General features: G+C 39.8%; 1 protein-coding gene across 1 annotated transcript in view; it reads right to left on the reverse strand.

Annotated features, from left to right (window-relative positions):
• Positions 1-16,002, reverse strand: part of LOC138368649 (uncharacterized) — a 557,854-nt gene extending 541,852 nt beyond the window's left edge. The window contains exon 1 of the mRNA XM_069331352.1: positions 15,476-16,002. The gene's annotated coding sequence lies outside the window, so the exon portion shown is untranslated. The remainder of the gene's footprint in view (positions 1-15,475) is intronic.
• Between the last annotated feature and the right edge of the window lie 7,497 nt (positions 16,003-23,499).

Raw genomic sequence — 23,499 nt, forward strand, 5'->3', positions numbered from 1 at the left:
ACGTTTTGTGCCAGAGTTAGGGAGAACACATTAAGGGTTTGCTATCCGGGAGCTGGAATTGGAGATATTGTTGACAACATGAAAGATATTATGATGGGAAATGGGAACAAACCCATTATTTGTATTAGTGCAGGGGGTTATGATGTTGGACGAGTTAGGAGTGAGGAACTGATACAGAAATTTAACAAAGCCATAGAATTAGTTAGGAGCAAGGAAGGAATCCTGATCATATGTGGCAATCTTCCAAGAAAGAGAGTAGGGAATGAATGGTTGTCGAGGGCACTTTGTGTCAATTGCCGGCTGGAAAGATATTGCAAATCAAATGCAATATCTTTCATAGATAACTGGGAACACTTCTATAGAAGAAATGATATTTATGCTCGTGATGGGGTGCATTTATCGAGGGCTGGGGTTGTTGCTATTGCGAACTCGTTGGAACTAGTGGTTAGAGGCCTCTGTTTGGGTTTAAACTGTTAGTAGACAGTGGTAGGGGAAGTGATAGGGAGGAAGGAGGTAATAAAAGTATATGTTTGTTGGAGAAACAAATTGGCAAAATGATCAGGGAAAGAGAAGGGCCTCAAAATAACAAATCACTTAGGGTATATTACACAAAGAGTACAAGTTTAAGAAACAAAATAAACGAGTTAAATGCTCTTGTCTGCACAGAAAAAATAAATACTACTGCACATACCGAAACGTGGATGAATGTAAAAAAGAGAGAACTATTAGCTGAATATCAAATAAATGGATTTAAACTATTTCACACATATATTAGAAAACTCACACCCCAGAAGTGACTCGAACCCATACTCCCAGGAGCAACGCAACTGGTATGTACAAGACGCCTTAATCCACTTGACCATCACGACCGGACATAATGAGGTGATAGCCGAAGCTATTTGAACCACCCCACCGCCGGCATTCGGATGGTAATCTTGGGCATAGCATTTTACCAAATCACCTCATTCTTTGGGGCACACGTGAGGAACACAAATGCGAACAAGCCTGAATGGTCCCCAGGACGATATGCAACTGAAAACTCACACCCCAGAAGTGACTCGAACCCATACTCCCAGGAGCAACGCAACTGGTATGTACAAGACGCCTTAATCCACTTGACCATCACGACCGGACATAATGAGGTGATAGCCGAAGCTATTTGAACCACCCCACCGCCGGCACTCGGATGGTAATCTTGGGCATAGCATTTTACCAAATCACCTCATTCTTTGGGGCACACGTGAGGAACACAAATGCGAACAAGCCTGAATGGTCCCCAGGACAATATGCAACTGAAAACTCACACCCCCAGAAGTGACTCGAACCCATACTCCCAGGAGCAACGCAACTGGTATGTACAAGACGCCTTAATCCACTTGACCATCACGACCGGACATAATGAGGTGATAGCCGAAGCTATTTTATTCTATAAATATATTCTATATATTCTATATAATTATATAGCTATATATTCTTCTGGGGTGTGAGTTTTCAGTTGCATATTGTCCTGGGGACCATTCAGGCTTGTTCGCATTTGTGTTCCTCACGTGTGCCCCAAAGAATGAGGTGATTTGGTAAAATGCTATGCCCAAGATTACCATCCGAGTGCCGGCGGTGGGGTGATTCAAATAGCTTCGGCTATCACCTCATTATGTCCGGTCGTGATGGTCAAGTGGATTAAGGCGTCTTGTACATACCAGTTGCGTTGCTCCTGGGAGTATGGGTTCGAGTCACTTCTGGGGTGTGAGTTTTCAGTTGCATATTGTCCTGGGGACCATTCAGGCTTGTTCGCATTTGTGTTCCTCACGTGTGCCCCAAAGAATGAGGTGATTTGGTAAAATGCTATGCCCAAGATTACCATCCGAGTGCCGGCGGTGGGGTGGTTCAAATAGCTTTGGCTATCACCTCATTATGTCCGGTCGTGATGGTCAAGTGGATTAAGGCGTCTTGTACATACCAGTTGCGTTGCTCCTGGGAGTATGGGTTCGAGTCACTTCTGGGGTGTGAGTTTTCAGTTGCATATTGTCCTGGGGACCATTCAGGCTTGTTCGCATTTGTGTTCCTCACGTGTGCCCCAAAGAATGAGGGGATTTGGTAAAATGCTATGCCCAAGATTACCATCCGAGTGCCGGCGGTGGGGTGGTTCAAATAGCTTCGGCTATCACCTCATTATGTCCGGTCGTGATGGTCAAGTGGATTAAGGCGTCTTGTACATACCAGTTGCGTTGCTCCTGGGAGTATGGGTTCGAGTCACTTCTGGGGTGTGAGTTTTCAGTTGCATATTGTCCTGGGGACCATTCAGGCTTGTTCGCATTTGTGTTCCTCACGTGTGCCCCAAAGAATGAGGTGATTTGGTAAAATGCTATGCCCAAGATTACCATCCGAGTGCCGGCGGTGGGGTGGTTCAAATAGCTTCGGCTATCACCTCATTATGTCCGGTCGTGATGGTCAAGTGGATTAAGGCGTCTTGTACATACCAGTTGCGTTGCTCCTGGGAGTATGGGTTCGAGTCACTTCTGGGGTGGTAGTTTTCAGTTGCATATTGTCCTGGGGACCATTCAGGCTTGTTCGCATTTGTGTTCCTCACGTGTGCCCCAAAGAATGAGGTGATTTGGTAAAATGCTATGCCCAAGATTACCATCCGAGTGCCGGCGGTGGGGTGGTTCAAATAGCTTCGGCTATCACCTCATTATGTCCGGTCGTGATGGTCAAGTGGATTAAGGCGTCTTGTACATACCAGTTGAGTTGCTCCTGGGAGTATGGGTTCGAGTCACTTCTGGGGTGTGAGTTTTCAGTTGCATATTGTCCTGGGACCATTCAGGCTTGTTCGCATTTGTGTTCCTCACGTGTGCCCCAAAGAATGAGGTGATTTGGTAAAATGCTATGCCCAAGATTACCATCCGAGTGCCGGCGGTGGGGTGGTTCAAATAGCTTCGGCTATCACCTCATTATGTCCGGTCGTGATGGTCAAGTGGATTAAGGCGTCTTGTACATACCAGTTGCGTTGCTCCTGGGAGTATGGGTTCGAGTCACTTCTGGGGTGTGAGTTTTCAGTTGCATATTGTCCTGGGGACCATTCAGGCTTGTTCGCATTTGTGTTCCTCACGTGTGCCCCAAAGAATGAGGTGATTTGGTAAAATGCTATGCCCAAGATTACCATCCGAGTGCCGGCGGTGGGGTGGTTCAAATAGCTTCGGCTATCACCTCATTATGTCCGGTCGTGATGGTCAAGTGGATTAAGGCGTCTTGTACATACCAGTTGCGTTGCTCCTGGGAGTATGGGTTCGAGTCACTTCTGGGGTGTGAGTTTTCAGTTGCATATTGTCCTGGGGACCATTCAGGCTTGTTCGCATTTGTGTTCCTCACGTGTGCCCCAAAGAATGAGGTGATTTGGTAAAATGCTATGCCCAAGATTACCATCCGAGTGCCGGCGGTGGGGTGGTTCAAATAGCTTCGGCTATCACCTCATTATGTCCGGTCGTGATGGTCAAGTGGATTAAGGCGTCTTGTACATACCAGTTGCGTTGCTCCTGGGAGTATGGGTTCGAGTCACTTCTGGGGTGTGAGTTTTCAGTTGCATATTGTCCTGGGGACCATTCAGGCTTGTTCACATTTGTGTTCCTCACGTGTGCCCCAAAGAATGAGGTGATTTGGTAAAATGCTATGCCCAAGATTACCATCCGAGTGCCGGCGGTGGGGTGGTTCAAATAGCTTCGGCTATCACCTCATTATGTCCGGTCGTGATGGTCAAGTGGATTAAGGCGTCTTGTACATACCAGTTGCGTTGCTCCTGGGAGTATGGGTTCGAGTCACTTCTGGGGTGTGAGTTTTCAGTTGCATATTGTCCTGGGGACCATTCAGGCTTGTTCGCATTTGTGTTCCTCACGTGTGCCCCAAAGAATGAGGTGATTTGGTAAAATGCTATGCCCAAGATTACCATCCGAGTGCCGGCGGTGGGGTGGTTCAAATAGCTTCGGCTATCACCTCATTATGTCCGGTCGTGATGGTCAAGTGGATTAAGGCGTCTTGTACATACCAGTTGCGTTGCTCCTGGGAGTATGGGTTCGAGTCACTTCTGGGGTGTGAGTTTTCAGTTGCATATTGTCCTGGGGACCATTCAGGCTTGTTCGCATTTGTGTTCCTCACGTGTGCCCCAAAGAATGAGGTGATTTGGTAAAATGCTATGCCCAAGATTACCATCCGAGTGCCGGCGGTGGGGTGGTTCAAATAGCTTCGGCTATCACCTCATTATGTCCGGTCGTGATGGTCAAGTGGATTAAGGCGTCTTGTACATACCAGTTGCGTTGCTCCTGGGAGTATGGGTTCGAGTCACTTCTGGGGTGTGAGTTTTCAGTTGCATATTGTCCTGGGGACCATTCAGGCTTGTTCGCATATATTAGAAGAGGAGGGGAGTAGCCATATACGTTAGGGGAAAATTTGAAATGTAGTCTCAAAGAAGGAATCAAAACTGAGCCACATAACAAAACTATTTGGATAGAATTAAACGAAAGATCAAATAATCTTATAATAGGAGTTATATACAGGCCACCAAACTTAAACAGGATGGAAGCAAAGCACCTATAGGATGAAATATCTAGAGCATCTAGGTCTAGCAGTATTTGTGTCATGAGTGACTTTAATTGCAGTGGAATAAATTGGTCTAATAGAACAGGGAATAATGAAGCAGAAGATTTTCTAGAATTAAATGACAATTGCTTTCTTAGCCAACACATTAAGGAATCAACGCGGGAAAATAATACTTTAGATTTAGTGTTAACTAACGGCGAAACACAAATTAATGACATCGAAATAGGGAATGAGCTAGGGAACAGTGATCACAAAGATATCAGATTTAGGATAGAATGGAATAGACCTGTAGGAGAAAATTCTGTTAAAGTGCCAAATTTTCGAAAAGCTGATTTCAAAAGCCTAAACAATTTTGGGGGGCAAATTGATTGGAAAGTCTTGGGAATGGGGTGGGGGCCGGTCTTGGAGCGAGACATGAACCCAGCGATAGGTGACGTAAAAGGGGATTTCTATGTGGATTCAAAATATAACTTATTTAAGAATATTCTATGCAAACCACAGGAACGTAGTATACCATACAAATTGAATAGATAGAATACTAATTACTCAAAGTGGATAACAAAGGATTTGAAGAACCTTATAGGTAAAAAGAGAGCATGGTACAAAAGGATTAAAAATGGAGAAGTCAGTTTAGAACAGGAATTCGTACAACTGGTTAGAAATGTTAAAAAAAAGAGATAAGGAAAGCAAAAAGAAACTATGAAATTCGCATAGCAGGGCAAGCGAAGACAAATCCTAAAAGTTTTTTCCAGTTATATTCAACTAAGAGTAGGGAAAGGTTAAGTCCATTAAAAACTGAGAAAGGTCAAATAACGGATAATAACGATAATAGCTCACTCCCTATTTCGATGTCCTTAATTTGTGTTTCCCTGTTAGCTAACACTAAATCTAAAATATTATTTTCCCGCGTTGGTTCCTTTATGTGTTGCGTAAGAAAGCAATCGTCAATTAATCCTAGAAAATCTTCTGCTTCATTATTCACTGTTTTGTTCAACCACTTTATTCCACTAAAATTAAAGTCACCCATGACGTAAATACTGTTAGATCTAGATGCCCTAGATATTTCATCCCATAGATGCTTTGCTTCCATTCTGTCTAAATTTGGTGGCCTATATATAACTCCTGTTATACTATTATTTGCTTTTTCGTTTAATTCTATCCAAATAGTTTCTGTGTGGGGCAGATTTGATTCCCTCTTTGAGACTACATTTAATATTGTCCCTAACGTATATGGCTACTCCCCCTCCTCGTTTAATATATCTATCTGTGTGAAATAGTTTAAATCCATTAACTAAATCTATAGAATGGATAAATAAAAATGGATTTAAACTATTTCACACAGATAGATATATTAGACGACGAGGGGGAGTAGCCATATATGTTAGGGACAATTTGAAATGTAGTCTCAAAGAGGGAATCTAAACTGAGCCACACACAGAAACTATTTGGATAGAATTGTACGAAAAAGCAATAATATTATAATAGGAGTTATATATAGGCCACCAAATTTAGACAGAATGGAAGCAAAGCATCTATGGGATGAAATATCTAGGGCATCTAGATCTAACAGTATTTACGTCATGGGTGACTTTAATTTTAGTGGAATAAACTGGTTGAACAAAACGGAACAGAGAAGCAGAAGATTTTCTAGAATTAATTGACGATTGCTTTCTTACGCAACACATTAAGGAACCAACACGGGAAAATAATATTTTAGATTTAGTGTTAACTAACAGGGAAACACAAATTAATGACATCGAAATAGGGAGTGAGCTAGGGAACAGTGATCACAAAGAAATTAGATTTAGCATAGAATGGAATAGACCTGTAGGAGAAAATTCTGTTAAAGTGCCAGATTTTCGAAAAGCTGATTTTAATAGCCTAAGATATTTTTGGGGTCAAATTGATTGGAAAGTCTTGGGTATGGGGTGTGGGCCGGTCTTGGAGCGAGACATGAACCCAGCGATAGGTGACAAATGGGGATTTCGATGTGGATTCAATATATAACTTATTTAAGAATATTCTAAACAAAGCACAGGAACGTAGTATACCATACAAATTGAATAGATCGAATACTAATGACCCAAAGTGGATAACAAATAATTTGAAAAACCTTATTGGTAAAAAGAGAGCTTGGTACAAAAGGATTAAAAATGGGGAGGTCACTTTAGAACAGAAATTCGTACAACTGGTTAGAAATGTTAAAAAAGAGATAAGGAAAGCAAAATGAAACTATGAAGTTCGCATAGCAGGGCAACCAGAGACAAATCCTGAAGGGTTTTTTCAGTTATATCGTACTAAGACTAGGGAAAGGATAGGTCCATTAAAAACTGAGACAGGTCAAATAACAGATAGTGATGAAGAGATGAGTAGTATTTTAATAAATATTTTGTATCTGTATTTACTAAAGAGGAACTTAACAATATGCCTTCAGCCGAACAAGTCTATGTGGGTGGGGACGAGGCCAGGTTGACGAGTTTAGCAGTTACCAGGGACGATGTTCTTAAACTAATATTAAAACAAACCAAACAAATCCCCAGGGCCGGATGAAGTGTTTGCCAGGGTGCTTAAAGAATGCAAAGAGGAGCTTTGTGACCCACTGTCAACCATATTTAATAAATCAATAGAGTCAGGCAGAGTGCCAGAGTTTTGGAAAGTTGCTAATGTGATACCAGTTTTTAAGAAAGGAGATAGATCACTTGCGTCTAACTATCGACCAATTAGCCTAACGTCTATTGTGGGAAAGTTACTCGAATCTATAATAGCAAATAAAATTCGTCTTCATCTTGAAAAACAAATTAATAATTGAGTCGCAACACGGTTTTAAAAATGGCCGTTCATGTTTAACAAATTTGTTATCTTTTTATTCTAGCATTGTTGAGGCAGTTGATAGTGGTAAGGATTGCGATGTTGTGTACCTTGACTTTAGCAAAGCTTTTGATACAGTGCCACATGAAAGACTGATTAAAAAGATAGAGTTTCATGGTATTGGGGGTGCTATATTAAGCTGGATTAGGGCATGGCTATACCAAAGGAAACAAAGAGTTAGTATAAATGGAGTCAACTCAGAGTGGGAAAATGTTGTAAGTGGGGTGCCTCAGGGCTCTGTCCTGGGACCTCTGTTGTTTATAATATATAAATGATTTAGATTCAGGTTTGAGTAGCAACATTTGTAAATTTGCCGATGATACTAAAATCGGTAAGGAAATTTATTCGGAGGACGACTCACTATCACTTCAAGTTGATCTAGATAGGGTTTTGAAATGGTCGAAGGATTGGCAGATGCAGTTTAATGCTGATAAATGTAAAGTTCTGAGGTTAGGTAATGATGATAGAGTTACAAGATACGAGCTAGATGGTGATGAGATTGTGAAGTCGAATTGCGAAAGGGATCTGGGAGTTATGATTAGTAAGAATTTAAAACAAAAGATTCAATGCATAAATGTTCGTAATAAGGCAAATCAGACACTTGGATTTATTAATCGCAGCGTTAGTAATAAGACACCTGGTGTGGTTCTCAAGCTATATCTTGCTCTAGTTAGGCCCCATTTAGATTATGCAGTTCAGTTTTGGTCGCCATATTATAGAATGGATATAAATTCACTTGAACGTGTCCTGCGTAGGATGACTAAGTTAATTCCCCAAATTAGAAATCTTTCATATGTAGAAAGATTAACAAAGCTTAAGTTGCATTCACTGGAAAGGCGAAGAGTTAGGGGTGACATGATAGAGGTTTACAAGTGGATGAATGGACATAACAAAGGGGATATTAATAGGATATTAAAAGTATCAACACAAGACAGAACACGAAACAATGGGAATAAATTGGATAAGTTGAGATTTAGGAAAGACTTGTGTAAATACTGGTTCGGTAACAGGGTTGTTGATTTGTGGCCAACCAATTGCCGCGTAACGTGGTGGAGGTGGGGTCCCTCGATTGTTTCAAGCGCGAGTTGGACATGTATATGAGTGGGATTGGGTGGTTATAGATAGGAGTTGCCTCGTATGGGCCAATAGGCCTTCTGCAGTTACCTTTGTTCTTATGTTCTTAAATGAGGATTTCGATGTGGATTCAATATATAACTTATTTAAGAATATTCTAAACAAAGCACAAAAACGTAGTATACCATACAAATTCAATAGATCAAATACTAATGACCCAAAGTGGATAACAATGAATTTGAAGAACCTTATAGGTAAAAAGAGAGCTTGGTACAAAAGGATTAAAAATGGGGAGGTCACTTTAGAACAGGAATTCGTTCGTTTAACTGGTTAGAAATGTTAAAAATGAGATAAGGAAAGCAAAAGAAACTATGAAGTTCGCATAGCAGGGCAAGCAAAGACAAATCCTAAAGGATTTTTTCAGTTATATCGTACTAAGACTAGGGAAAGGATAGGTCCATTAAAAACTGAGACAGGTCAAATAACAGATAGTGATGAAGAGATGAGTAGTATTTTTAATAAATATTTTGTATCTGTATTTACTAAAGAGGAACTTAACAATATGCCTTCAGCCGAACAAGTCTATGTGGGTGGGGACGAGGACAGGTTGACGAGTTTAGCAGTTACCAGGGAGGATGTTCTTAAACAAATAGTAAAACTCAAACCAAACAAATCCCCAGGGCCGGATGAAGTGTTTGCTAGGGTGCTTAAAGAATGCAAAGAGGAGCTTTGTGACCCACTGTCAACCATATTTAATAAATCAATAGAGTCAGGCAGAGTGCCAGAGTTTTGGAAAGTTGCTAATGTGATACCAGTTTTTAAGAAAGGAGATAGATCACTTGCGTCTAACTATCGACCAATTAGCCTAACGTCTATTGTGGGAAAGTTACTCGAATCTATAATAGCAAATAAAATTCGTCTTCATCTTGAAAAACATAAATTAATAATTGAGTCGCAACATGGTTTTATAAATGGCCGTTCATGTTTAACAAATTTGTTATCTTTTTATTCTAGCATTGTTGAGGCAGTTGATAGTGGTAAGGATTGCGATGTTGTATACCTTGACTTTAGCAAAGCTTTTGATACAGTGCCACATGAAAGACTGATTAAAAAAATAGAGTCTCATGGTATTGGGGGTGCTATATTAAGCTGGATTAGGGCATGGCTATACCAAAGGAAACAGAGAGTTAGTATAAATGGAATCAAGTCAGAGTGGGAAAATGTTGTAAGTGGAGTGCTCAAGGCTCTGTCCTGGGACCTCTGTTGTTTATAATATATATAAATGATTTAGATTCAGGTTTGAGTAGCAACATTTGCAAATTTGCCGATGATACGAAAATCGGTAGGGAAATTAATTCGGAGGAGGACTCACTATCACTTCAAGTTGATCTAGATAGGGTTTTGAAATGGTCAAAGGATTGGCAGATGCAGTTTAATGCTGATAAATGTAAAGTTCTGAGGTTAGGTAATGATGATAGAGTTACAAGATACGAGCTAGATGGTGTTGTGATTGCGAAGTCGGATTGCGAAAGGGATCTGGGAGTTATGATTAGTAAGAATTTAAAACAAAAGGATCAATGCATAAATGTTCGTAATAAGGCAAATCGGACACTTGGATTTATTAATCGCAGCGTTAGTAACAAGACACCTGGTGTGGTTCTCAAGCTATATCTTGCTCTAGTTAGGCCCCATTTAGATTATGCAGTTCAGTTTTGGTCGCCATATTAGAGAATGGATATAAATTCACTTGAACGTGTCCAGCGTAGGATGACTAAGTTAATTCCCCAAATTAGAAATCTTTCATATGAAGAAAGATTAACAAGGCTTAAGTTGCATTCACTGGAAAGGCGAAGAGTTAGGGGAGACATGATAGAGGTTTACAAGTGGGTGTATGGACATAACAAAGGGGATATTAATAGGGTATTAAAAGTATCAACACAAGACAGAACACGAAACAATGGGTACAAATTGGATAAGTTTAGATTTAGGAAAGACTTGGGTAAATACTGGTTCAGTAACAGGGTTGTTGATTTGTGGAACCAATTGCCGCGTAACATGGTGGAAGTGGTGTCCCTCGATTGTTTCAAGCGCGGGTTGGACAAGTATATGAGTGGGATTGGGTGGTTATAAATAGGAGCTGCCTCGTATGGGCCAATAGGCCTTCTGCAGTTGCCTTTGTTCTTATGTTCTTAGTATCCGATATTTAGGACGAATCCTGCTTCGAACACCATAAATAAGTTTGCTGCTGGCCACATATTCAACCCCTGCAGATATTGTTCCCGAAAGTGCTTTCTAATTTGCTATATCTTAATCAGTATACATAATCGCCTCATTTTTTTAATATATTGTTGAATTTGTCCATTGCGCCACATTATGTGTCTGGGAACAAGTTTTCATCTGCATACTCTACACTTGGAAGCTGGTAACAAAGTTACTTGTTTGCCACTAATTCAGATATCTGACAGACCAAGCAAATTAACAGGTGGTTGGGCAAAAGGGGTTTTCTTGGTTTACTGTTGTGTCCCTTTACCAGACCTAACTACATTGACTTCGGGCTCAGTCCGCCACCAAAACTGACCGGCCACCTCACTTCTGGTTCGCTTGGAGGCCTGATACCATATGCTGTAGGTATTTCAGCCCTCAAGTGCGCCTCCACACACCCAATACACAGATGGACTATACCCCAGCAATCCTCCACCCAGTGCCCTTTTTCCTCCCATACAGCTACGATTCCATTGACTCAACGCTTGGCGAACCCCCCCCCCCCTTTCCCGGATAAGCTTTACGTACACTTATAATAGTGACCATTATGGGCTATTCATGCCCGTGTCACCTCTTGGGTTGCTTATTCTTTATCAAATAGTGACCAGAGACATTGTATCTCTGACGTTGTCACCCAGATAGTCCTCCTCGACGTCACAGCACCTCACTTTGTTTATAACGTGACTTTGTTATCCAACTTTTCTTAAGTTCTGCTTAATTACCACACATCATAGTATGGCAACAATGGAAACATAAGAACATAAGAACATAAGAACAAAGGTAACTGCAGAAGGCCTATTGGCCCATACGAGGCAGCTCCTATTCTATAACCACCCAATCCCACTCATATACTTGTCCAACCCGTGCTTGAAACAATCGAGGGACCCCACCTCCACAATGTTACGCGGCAATTGGTTCCACAAATCAACAACCCTGTTACTGAACCAGTATTTACCCAAGTCTTTCCTAAATCTAAACTTATCCAATTTATATCCATTGTTTCGTGTTCTGTCCTGTGTTGATACTTTTAATACCCTATTAATATCCCCCCGGTTATGTCCATTCATCCACTTGTAAACCTCTATCATGTCACCCCTAACTCTTCGCCTTTCCAGTGAATGCAACTTAAGCTTTGTTAATCTTTCTTCATATGAAAGATTTCTAATTTGGGGAATTAACTTAGTCATCCTACGCTGGACACGTTCAAGTGAATTTATATCCATTCTATAATATGGCGACCAAAACTGAACTGCATAATCTAAATGGGGCCTAACTAGAGCAAGATATAGCTTGAGAACCACACCAGGTGTCTTGTTACTAACGCTGCGATTAATAAATCCAAGTGTCCGATTTGCCTTATTACGAACATTTATGCATTGATCCTTTTGTTTTAAATTCTTACTAATCATAACTCCCAGATCCCTTTCGCAATCCGACTTCGCAATCACAACACCATCTAGCTCGTATCTTGTAACTCTATCATCATTACCTAACCTCAGAACTTTACATTTATCAGCATTAAACTGCATCTGCCAATCCTTTGACCATTTCAAAACCCTATCTAGATCAACTTGAAGTGATAGTGAGTCCTCCTCCGAATTAATTTCCCTACCGATTTTCGTATCATCGGCAAATTTGCAAATGTTGCTACTCAAACCTGAATCTAAATCATTTATATATATTATAAACAACAGAGGTCCCAGGACAGAGCCTTGAGGCACTCCACTTACAACATTTTCCCACTCTGACTTGATTCCATTTATACTAACTCTCTGTTTCCTTTGGTATAGCCATGCCCTAATCCAGCTTAATATAGCACCCCCAATACCATGAGACTCTATTTTTTTAATCAGTCTTTCATGTGGCACTGTATCAAAAGCTTTGCTAAAGTCAAGGTATACAACATCGCAATCCTTACCACTATCAACTGCCTCAACAATGCTAGAATAAAAAGATAACAAATTTGTTAAACATGAACGGCCATTTATAAAACCATGTTGCGACTCAATTATTAATTTATGTTTTTCAAGATGAAGACGAATTTTATTTGCTATTATAGATTCGAGTAACTTTCCCACAATAGACGTTAGGCTAATTGGTCGATAGTTAGACGCAAGTGATCTATCTCCTTTCTTAAAAACTGGTATCACATTAGCAACTTTCCAAAACTCTGGCACTCTGCCTGACTCTATTGATTTATTAAATATGGTTGACAGTGGGTCACAAAGCTCCTCTTTGCATTCTTTAAGCACCCTAGCAAACACTTCATCCGGCCCTGGGGATTTGTTTGGTTTGAGTTTTACTATTTGTTTAAGAACATCCTCCCTGGTAACTGCTAAACTCGTCAACCTGTCCTCGTCCCCACCCACATAGACTTGTTCGGCTGAAGGCAAATTGTTAAGTTCCTCTTTAGTAAATACAGATACAAAATATTTATTAAAAATACTACTCATCTCTTCATCACTATCTGTTATTTGACCTGTCTCAGTTTTTAATGGACCTATCCTTTCCCTAGTCTTAGTACGATATAACTGAAAAACCCTTTAGGATTTGTCTTTGCTTGCCCTGCTATGCGAACTTCATAGTTTCTTTTTGCTTTCCTTATCTCTTTTTTAACATTTCTAACCAGTTGTACGAATTCCTGTTCTAAAGTGACCTCCCCATTTTTAATCCTTTTGTACCAAGCTCTCTTTTTACCTATAAGGTTCTTCAAATTCTTTGTTATCCACTTTGGGTCATTAGTATACGATCTATTCAATTTGTATGGTATACTACGTTCCTGTGCTTTGTTTAGAATATTCTTAAATAAGTTATATATTGAATCCACATCGAAATCCCCATTTAAGTCACCTATCGCTGGGTTCATGTCTCGCTCCAAGACCGGCCCACACCCCATACCCAAGCCTTTCCAATCAATTTGACCCAAAAAATTTCTTAGGCTATTAAAATCAGCTTTTCGAAAATCTGGCACTTTAACAGAATTTTCTCCTACTGGTCTATTCCATTCTATGCTAAATCTGATTTCTTTGTGATCACTGCTCCCTAGCTCACTCCCTATTTCGATGTCATTAATTTGCGTTTCCCTGTTAGTTAACACTAAATCTAAAATATTATTTTCCCGTGTTGGTTCCTTAATGTGTTGCGTAAGAAAGCAATCGTCAATTAATTCTAGAAAATCTTCTGCTTCACTATTCCCTGTTTTGTTCAACCAGTTTATTCCGCTAAAATTAAAGTCACCCATGACATAAATACTGTTAGATCTAGATGCTCTAGATATTTCATCCCATAGATGCTTTGCTTCCATTCTGTCTAAATTTGGTGGCCTATATATTACTCCTATTATAATATTATTAGCTTTTTCGTTTAATTCAATCCAAATAGTTTCTGTGTGTGGCTCTGTTTTGATTCCCTCTTTGAGACTACATTTCAAATTGTCCCTAACATATATGGCTACTCCACCTCCTCGTCTAATATATCTATCTGTGTGAAATAGTTTAAATCCATATATTTGATATTCAGCTAATAGTTCTCTATTTTCTACATTCATCCACGTTTCGGTAAGTGCAATAATATCTATTTTTTCTGTGCAGACAAGAGCATTTAATTCGTTAATTTTATTTCTTAGACTTCTACTGTTAGTGTAATATACCCTAAGTGAATTGTTATTTTGCGGACCTTCTCTTTCCCTGATCGTTTTGCCAATTCCTTTCTCCCACAAACACATACTTTTATTACCTCCTTCCTCCAAATCAATTCCCATACCTCTATCTACTAACAGTTTAAACCCAAACAAACACCTCTAACCACTTCTTCTAGCGAGTTCGCAACAGCAACAACCCCAGCTCTCGATAGATGCACCCCATCACGAGCATACATTTCATTTCTTCCATAGAAGTGTTCCCAGTTGTCTATGAAAGATATTGCATTTGATTTGCAATATCTTTCCAGCCGGCAATTGACACCAAGTGCCCTCGATATCCATTCATTTCCCACTCCCTTTCTTGGAAGAATGCCACATATGATCGGGATTCCTCCCTTGCTCCTAACTAACTCTATGGCTGTTTTATACCTCTGAATCAGTTCCTCACTCCTGACTCGACCAACATCATTTCCTCCCACGCTAATGCAAATAATGGGATTGTTCCCATTACCAGCCATAATATCATTCATGTTGTTTATAATATCACCAATGCCAGCTCCGGGATAGCAAACCCTTAACCTGTTCCCCCTATCTCTAGCACAAAACGTTCTATCCAAATACCTTATCTGGGAATCTCCCACAACTAATGTTTGCTTAGGTACTTCCTTTACTTTCTGAGGGGCCTGCGCTTCCTTTCTCTTCGTTGCTTTCCCTTTTGCGCGATCCACAGTCTCTCCACAGCACTCGTCCTCCAAAACGTCAAATGAATTTGAAGTTGCTATGGCGTTTGAAGGCGGCTTTATCAAAGTTATAAAGTACGTAAACAAAGTACGTAAACAAAAGCAAGTTGTTACGTACCTTAGAATTTGGTGGATTTCTGTCCCTCGATGAGCTATAAATAATTTACCTGAAAAGGTATGAAAACTATTTGTTTAATTTTTTGACGTGTTTTAATTCATTAAAATTCTCATATACCACGTGAATAATCATACTTCATTCCACATGCAAGTAAAGGTGACGCTTGAGCATCGAGGTGTTCCTTACCTTGACTTGAAGGAGAGGGCGCTGGAATGCCTCGTTGCGTGAAGTGAGGCTGAGAGAAGTGTTTGACAACACTGCTAACGACATGCTCATTTACACGAATTTTGCGAGACGACGTAATATTTAGCACCAGACGAGAAACACTGCCCGGAGAATTAGAGGTACCGACACTTACGTAATTTTACAAAAGCAGTTAAGACCTTCGTCTAACATTTTCTGTTGAACACTAAACTATTCCGAGTTAACACTTCGCCACGTCCAGCAATAGCCACGGTTCCTGCCCTGATGTCTGCCTTATTCCTCACCGATATGCACACTGCACTTTTCAAACCTTACTAGGCAATGAACGAATATTTAAAGTACCCGTATCCATTATAAAACAATTTTCACGTCAACAAACTATTCACAATACGCTAACAGTTTTATAATTTTACAATATCCAGTCACTGGAACTCTTTGTAATTGAATAACTACATCATTTTGTATTTTCCAGCAGTAGTGTTTAAATTGAATCATGAACATTTTCATATTTCTACTACACTCACCATCATCCGTCCCCCACCATACACAACACTGAACTGAACTGACGCGCAGAATTATAGGGTTCAGAAGATCTTTCATTCGAGTTTCAAATGAACCTGCTCGAAGCCTGGTGTCTTATTACAGCTCAGCTTGAAAACACATCCCATCCTTCAGTACAAGCTGTACAGACCGTCCTCACAAATAAAGGTCAATGTCCATTCCATACAGCGGCCAAACAACCTGGTTATAAATGAAAACCGGTTAACACACGACGTTCGAACACTTCCGGAACAAGTGCTTCACTGACGAATTTTGTTCGAACCACAACGCTGTAAACACTGCCCGTCCTCCAAACAAAGATCCAAAAGTGATTCCATGCACCCGCCAAACCCCCTGTTTATGAATGAAAAGCGGTTTACACACGACTCACAACTGCTGACATTCGAACATATCCGGAACAAGTGCTTCACTGACGAATTTTGTTCGAATCACAACGCTATAAATGCTTCACCCACGTACTACAAATACAAATAATCGCCAACAGAACCTTAACACCTAACCTAACCTATCCTATGCATATATATACACAATATGCTAATATATTATAATATTAATTTATACTTGAGAAAATTCCTGTTTTGAATGAACATTATGTTAAAATTTATGAATGCGTCTGTGGGGTTGACCGCTGAATGTAATGGACTTGAGTCGAGGACGGGTTGACCAAATCTCCTGTTTATAAATGAAAACGGGTTACACACTGCTCACAACTGATTTCGTTCGAACACTTCCGGTGCTTCACTGACGATTTTTGTTCGAACCACAATGCTATAAATGCTTCACCCACGTACTACAAATACAAATAATCGCCAACAGAACTTAAACACCTAACCTAACTAATGCCTAAATATGCATATTATGCTAATATATAACAATATTAATATATATTTGAAATAATTTCTATTTTGAATGAATAGCATGTAAAAATTGATGTATGCATCCTTGGGGTCGACTGGTGGATGGAATGAACTTAGTCTGATGACGGGCTGACTACAGCACATCCTCTAAATTTACAAAGTCCCAAAGTCCATTCCATGCACCCGCCATTCTCATTCCCTAAATATTTCACGTATGTCATTTTAATACACATAATTCAGTCGTTCGTCATAAGTACGTCATTATAAGAATCGGATAATGCTCATCGAAGCTTCCACGGATTCCAAAAACTCATTCGTTAATTTTAATGTACTATGTAACCAAAAACTATATTTTCGCTAAGAAATGAATATTTATGTATATTAACATTCTGTGCATAATTAGAACATAGGAACATAAGAATGAAGGTAACTGCAGAAAGCCAACTGGCCCATACGAGGAAGCTCTTATTTATATCCACCCAAATTCATTCATATAAATGAGAAATGTATATGTTTATCACTCAGATTGTTCTGTAATATATTTATTGTTTCTTATGTGTGAATATGTGTATGAACACGTTGTACAGATCGGGGTGAGAATAGCTTGAGCTACCTCATTGCTTTGTGTGTATTTTACCTCAATAAACTTATTTCAATATAAATTTCAATTCATATATATTTCTAGCATACACTTCAAAGAATCAAGGGATCCCACCTCCACTATGTTACGCGGTAATTGGTTTCACAAACCTACAACCCTATTACTAAACAAGTATTACACCTCTGACATGCAAACTACGAGTCACAATAACGTGGCTGAAGATATGATGACCAAACCACACACCAGAAGATTAAGAGACGACGACATGTCGGTCCGTCCTGGACCATTATTAAGTCGATTATATGGCAATCAACTTGATAATGGTCCAGGACTAACCTCTATCAAGTATTGATAGTATTGATAGACTAAGTTAGATGTTTTAAACTCATAGGTAATTATATATATTTGCAGTACATGGGTAGAACATTTATCAATCCATCCTGAATTAATGGCTTTTCGAGCTGCAACCGCCTCAAAAGGTATTCAGCAAGTTTATCGCAAGTGTATTGAAAATCGGCGTTTTTCATATACACAATAATGTTATTATTAATTATATGTAAAGTGTTTTGCAGTCATAAACATGCTGGATTAACGAATTTTAGTCCTTGATATGATATTGATATAGTCCTTAATATCCTCGGATAAGATGTTTAGAGACATGAGCCTTGAACAGAGGTCATGAAGGAGGCATTTCTACATTGTTTTCACTGCTCATCCTCAAAACAAAGGGCCGTCGAGTTCACAACACGTGTGACCCCGACGGTCTGATCAAAAGTCAGCATATACTGCAACCCGTCCTCGACTCAAGTCCATTACACCCAGCGGTCAACCCCACAGACGCATTCATAAATTTTAACATGCTGTTCATTCAAAACGGGAATTTTCTCAAGTATAAATTAATATTATAATATATTAGCATATTTTGCATATATAGGCATTGGATAGGTTAGGTTAGGTGTTTAGGTTCTGTTGGCGATTATTTGTATTTGTAGTACGTGGGTGAAGCATTTATAGCGTTGTGATTCGAAAAAAAATCGTCAGTGAAGCACTTGTTCCGGATATGTTCGAACGTCAGCAGTTGTGAGTCGTGTGTAAATCGCTTTTCATTCATAAATAGGGGGTTTGGCGGGTGCATGGAATCACTTTTGGATCTTTGTTTGGAGGACGGGCTGTATACTGACCTTTACCAATCAACATAACAGTTTTTAGAACAGGAATTCGTACAACTGGTTAGAAATGTTAAAAAAGAGATAAGGAAAGCAAAAAGAAACTATGAAGTTCGCATAGCAGGGCAAGCAAAGACAAATCCTAAAGGGTTTTTTCAGTTATATCGTACTAAGACTAGGGAAAGGATAGGTCCATTAAAAACTGAGACAGGTCAAATAACAGATAGTGATGAAGAGATGAGTAGTATTTTTAATAAATATTTTGTATCTGTATTTACTAAAGAGGAACTTAACAATATGCCTTCAGCCGAACAAGTCTATGTGGGTGGGGACGAGGACAGGTTGACGAGTTTAGCAGTTACCAGGGAGGATGTTCTTAAACAAATAGTAAAACTCAAACCAAACAAATCTCCAGGGCCGGATGAAGTGTTTGCTAGGGTGCTTAAAGAATGCAAAGAGGAGCTTTGTGACCCACTGTCAACCATATTTAATAAATCAATAGAGTCAGGCAGAGTGCCAGAGTTTTGGAAAGTTGCTAATGTGATACCAGTTTTTAAGAAAGGAGATAGATCACTTGCGTCTAACTATCGACCAATTAGCCTAACGTCTATTGTGGGAAAGTTACTCGAATCTATAATAGCAAATAAAATTTGTCTTCATCTTGAAAAACATAAATTAATAATTGAGTCGCAACATGGTTTTATAAATGGCCGTTCATGTTTAACAAATTTGTTATCTTTTTATTCTAGCATTGTTGAGGCAGTTGATAGTGGTAAGGATTGCGATGTTGTATACCTTGACTTTAGCAAAGCTTTTGATACAGTGCCACATGAAAGACTGATTAAAAAAATAGAGTCTCATGGTATTGGGGGTGCTATATTAAGCTGGATCAGGGCATGGCTATACCAAAGGAAACAGAGAGTTAGTATAAATGGAATCAAGTCAGAGTGGGAAAATGTTGTAAGTGGAGTGCCTCAAGGCTCTGTCCTGGGACCTCTGTTGTTTATAATATATAAATGATTTAGATTCAGGTTTGAGTAGCAACATTTGCAAATTTGCCGATGATACGAAAATCGGTAGGGAAATTAATTCGGAGGAGGACTCACTATCACTTCAAGTTGATCTAGATAGGGTTTTGAAATGGTCAAAGGATTGGCAGATGCAGTTTAATGCTGATAAATGTAAAGTTCTGAGGTTAGGTAATGATGATAGAGTTACAAGATACGAGCTGGATGGTGTTGTGATTGCGAAGTCGGATTGCGAAAGGGATCTGGGAGTTATGATTAGTAAGAATTTAAAACAAAAGGATCAATGCATAAATGTTCGTAATAAGGCAAATCGGACACTTGGATTTATTAATCGCAGCGTTAGTAACAAGACACCTGGTGTGGTTCTCAAGCTATATCTTGCTCTAGTTAGGCCCCATTTAGATTATGCAGTTCAGTTTTGGTCGCCATATTATAGAATGGATATAAATTCACTTGAACGTGTCCAGCGTAGGATGACTAAGTTAATTCCCCAAATTAGAAATCTTTCATATGAAGAAAGATTAACAAAGCTTAAGTTGCATTCACTGGAAAGGCGAAGAGTTAGGGGTGACATGATAGAGGTTTACAAGTGGATGAATGGACATAACCGGGGGGATATTAATAGGGTATTAAAAGTATCAACACAGGACAGAACACGAAACAATGGATATAAATTGGATAAGTTTAGATTTAGGAAGGACTTGGGTAAATACTGGTTCAGTAACAGGGGTTGATTTGTGGAACCAATTGCCGCGTAACATTGTGGAGGTGGGGTCCCTCGATTGTTTCAAGCACGGGTTGGACAAGTATATGAGTGGGATTGGGTGGTTATAGAATAGGAGCTGCCTCGTATGGGCCAATAGGCCTTCTGCAGTTACCTTTGTTCTTATGTTCTTATAAGTCAGTATTTGATTGACAGCTCAACCCGTCCTCAGGTTATGTTCATTCAATCCAGCGGCCAATCCCAAAGTCGCATTCATAAATGTTATCATGCTGTTCATTCAAAATTTTCTCAGGTATAAATTAATATTGTTATATATTAGCATACTGTGCATATTTATGCATTGGTTAGGTTAGGTGTTTAGGTTCTGTTGGCATTTATTTGTATTTCTAGTACGTTGGTGAAGCATTTACAGAGTTGAGATTCGAACAGAGGTCGTCAGCAACGCATCGTTCAAAAATGTTCGACCGTCCTCAGTTGAGTAGAGTGTAATTTGTAATTTGATTTATGTAAATCGTTTTTCATTTATAATAAGGTTGTTTGGCGGCTTTATGGAATGGACATTGGCCTTTATTTGTGAGGACTGTATAGCTTGGACTGAAGGATGGGATGTGTTTCAAGCTGAGCTGTTATAAGACACCAGGCTTCGAGCGGGTTCATTCGAAACTCGAACGAAAGATCTTCTGAACCCTATAATTCTGCGCGTCAGTTCAGTTTAATGTTGTGTATGGTGGGGGATGGTTGATGGTGAGTGTAGTAGAAATATGAAAATGTGTAAACACTACTGCTGGAAAATACAAAATAATGTAGACATTCAGTTACAAAGAGTTCCAGTGACTGGATATTGTAATATTATAAAACTGTTAGCGTGTTGTGAATAGTTTGTAGACGAAGTTAAATTTGTTTTATAATGGATGCGGTTCTTTAAATATTCGTCCATTGCCTAGTAAGGTCTGTGAAGTGCAGTGTGCTTATCGGTGAGGAATAAGGCAGACATCAGGGCAGGAACCGTGGCTACTGCTGGACGTGGCGAAGTGTTAACTCGGAATAGTTTAGTGTTCTACATAAAATATTAGACGAAGGAATTAACTGCTGTTGCAAAATTACGTAAGTGTCGGTACCTCTAATTCTCCGGGCAGTGTTTCTCGTCTGGTGCTAAATATTACGTCGTCTCGCAAAATTCGTGTAAATGAGCATGTCGTTAGCAGTGTTGTCAAACACTTCTCTCAGCCTCACTTCACGCAACGAGGCATTCCAGCACCCTCTCCTTCAAGTCAAGGTAAGGAACACCTCGATGCTCAAGTGTCACCTTTACTTGCATACATGTAGAGTGAAGTATGATTATTCATGTGGTACATGATAATTTTAATAAATAAAAGCGTGTTAAAAAGAATAAATAATTAGTCTTCAAACTTTTTCAGGTAAATTTTTTATAGCTCATCGAGGGACAGAAATCCACCAAATTCTAAGGTACGTAATAATTTGCTTCTGTTCCCATTGTTGCCATACTATGATGTGTGGTAATTAATCAGAACTAAAGGAAAGTTGGATAGCAAAGTCACGTTATAAACAACGTGAGGTGCTGTGACGTCGAGGAGGACTATCTGGGTGACAAAGTCAGAGATACAATGTGTCTGGCCACTATCTGATGGAGATTAAGCCACCTAAGAGGTGGCACGGGCATGAATAGCCCGTAATGGTCACTGTAAATTTGTCCGCCCATGCGTTTGAGTCCCATGAATCGTATCGGTATGGAGGAAATGTGGCCCCTTGTTGGAGGATTGCTGGAGTATAGTCCTTCTGTGTATTGGGTGTGTGGAGGCTCCCTTAGGGGCTAAAATAAACACAGCAAGTGGTGTCAGGCTCCCTAGTGAACCAAAAGTGAGCCGGCTGATCAGTTTTCGAGGAGGACTGAGCCCGGGTCAATGTAGTCAGGTCTGGTAAAGCAATCAAACACAGAAAACTAGGAAAACCCCTTTTGACCGACCTCCTGTTAATTTGTTTGGTTAGTCAGGTATGTGAATTAGTGTTAAACAAGTGACTTCGTTACAAGCTTCTAAGTGTAAAGTAAGCAGCTGACAACTTGTTCCCAGACACACAATGAGGCACAATGAACAAATTAAAAAAAAGTGAGCAATTATGTACACTGATGGAGATATAAATAGAAAAAAGATAAAACTTTAGGGTACCGTATCTGCAGGGCTCGAATATGAGGCAAGCTGCAAACTGATTTATGGTGATTGAGGCAAGATTCGTCCTAAATATCGGATACTAGTGCAGGTGTTGAGGAGAGCAGAGGCGACTGTCGCTTCTGGTGGGCGTAGTGACAGGCGAGGGTGTCTGGAGACCTTTTTACGGCAGTGAGTAATGGTGAAGCCCTTGATTAAGACAGGGCATCGTTTCAGGGTTCGGTAAGGGCCCCTCAAACAATGGGAGCTGCAAGTGGAGTTGGTAAGATTGGGATTAAAACATTGTGGAAAAAGGGGAGAAATATTAAATATTTAGATATATATAAAATATAAATATTTAAATGATGATGAGAAATAAAAACTGGCCTCCGGGAACAAATCTTAAATAAATTGAAGGCTTTGAGGGTAGTACACGAGAGGGCACCTGAATCCTTCGAGATACAGCATAGGAAGAAAATAATCGGACGTTAAGAATTAGGATGTTAGATCATCACAAAAAGGTGGGCTATCGACTGCCTAGAGTGTGTGAGGATGATGGTAGAGTCCTGCCTGTTCTAGGTGCCGAAGAAAGCAACATTTTTTCGTTACGAGAAACTACGTGGATGACCTAATAAAACGGTGGGCTCCTCTAGTGGCCGGAGAGATTACTGAGAAAGCGAGAGAGATTTACTTAACGTTGTCATTATAGGAATATAGGGTTTATAGGCGTATTAAACCTGTTGTTTTGGGTTTCTTGGCAAACACCCAAGAACTGGGTTTGGACACACGTTGTCCATACCCAATTGTCCAAACTTAACGGCTTAAATTCAAACCAAAATACAAGTATCAGATATAACACTTATGTAGCAGGACAGTGTGTGGAGTAATGTTGACAGATAGTGCC

Source organism: Procambarus clarkii, chromosome 25 (assembly GCF_040958095.1).
Source record: "Procambarus clarkii isolate CNS0578487 chromosome 25, FALCON_Pclarkii_2.0, whole genome shotgun sequence".
NCBI classification, from domain to species: Eukaryota; Metazoa; Arthropoda; class Malacostraca; order Decapoda; family Cambaridae; genus Procambarus; species Procambarus clarkii.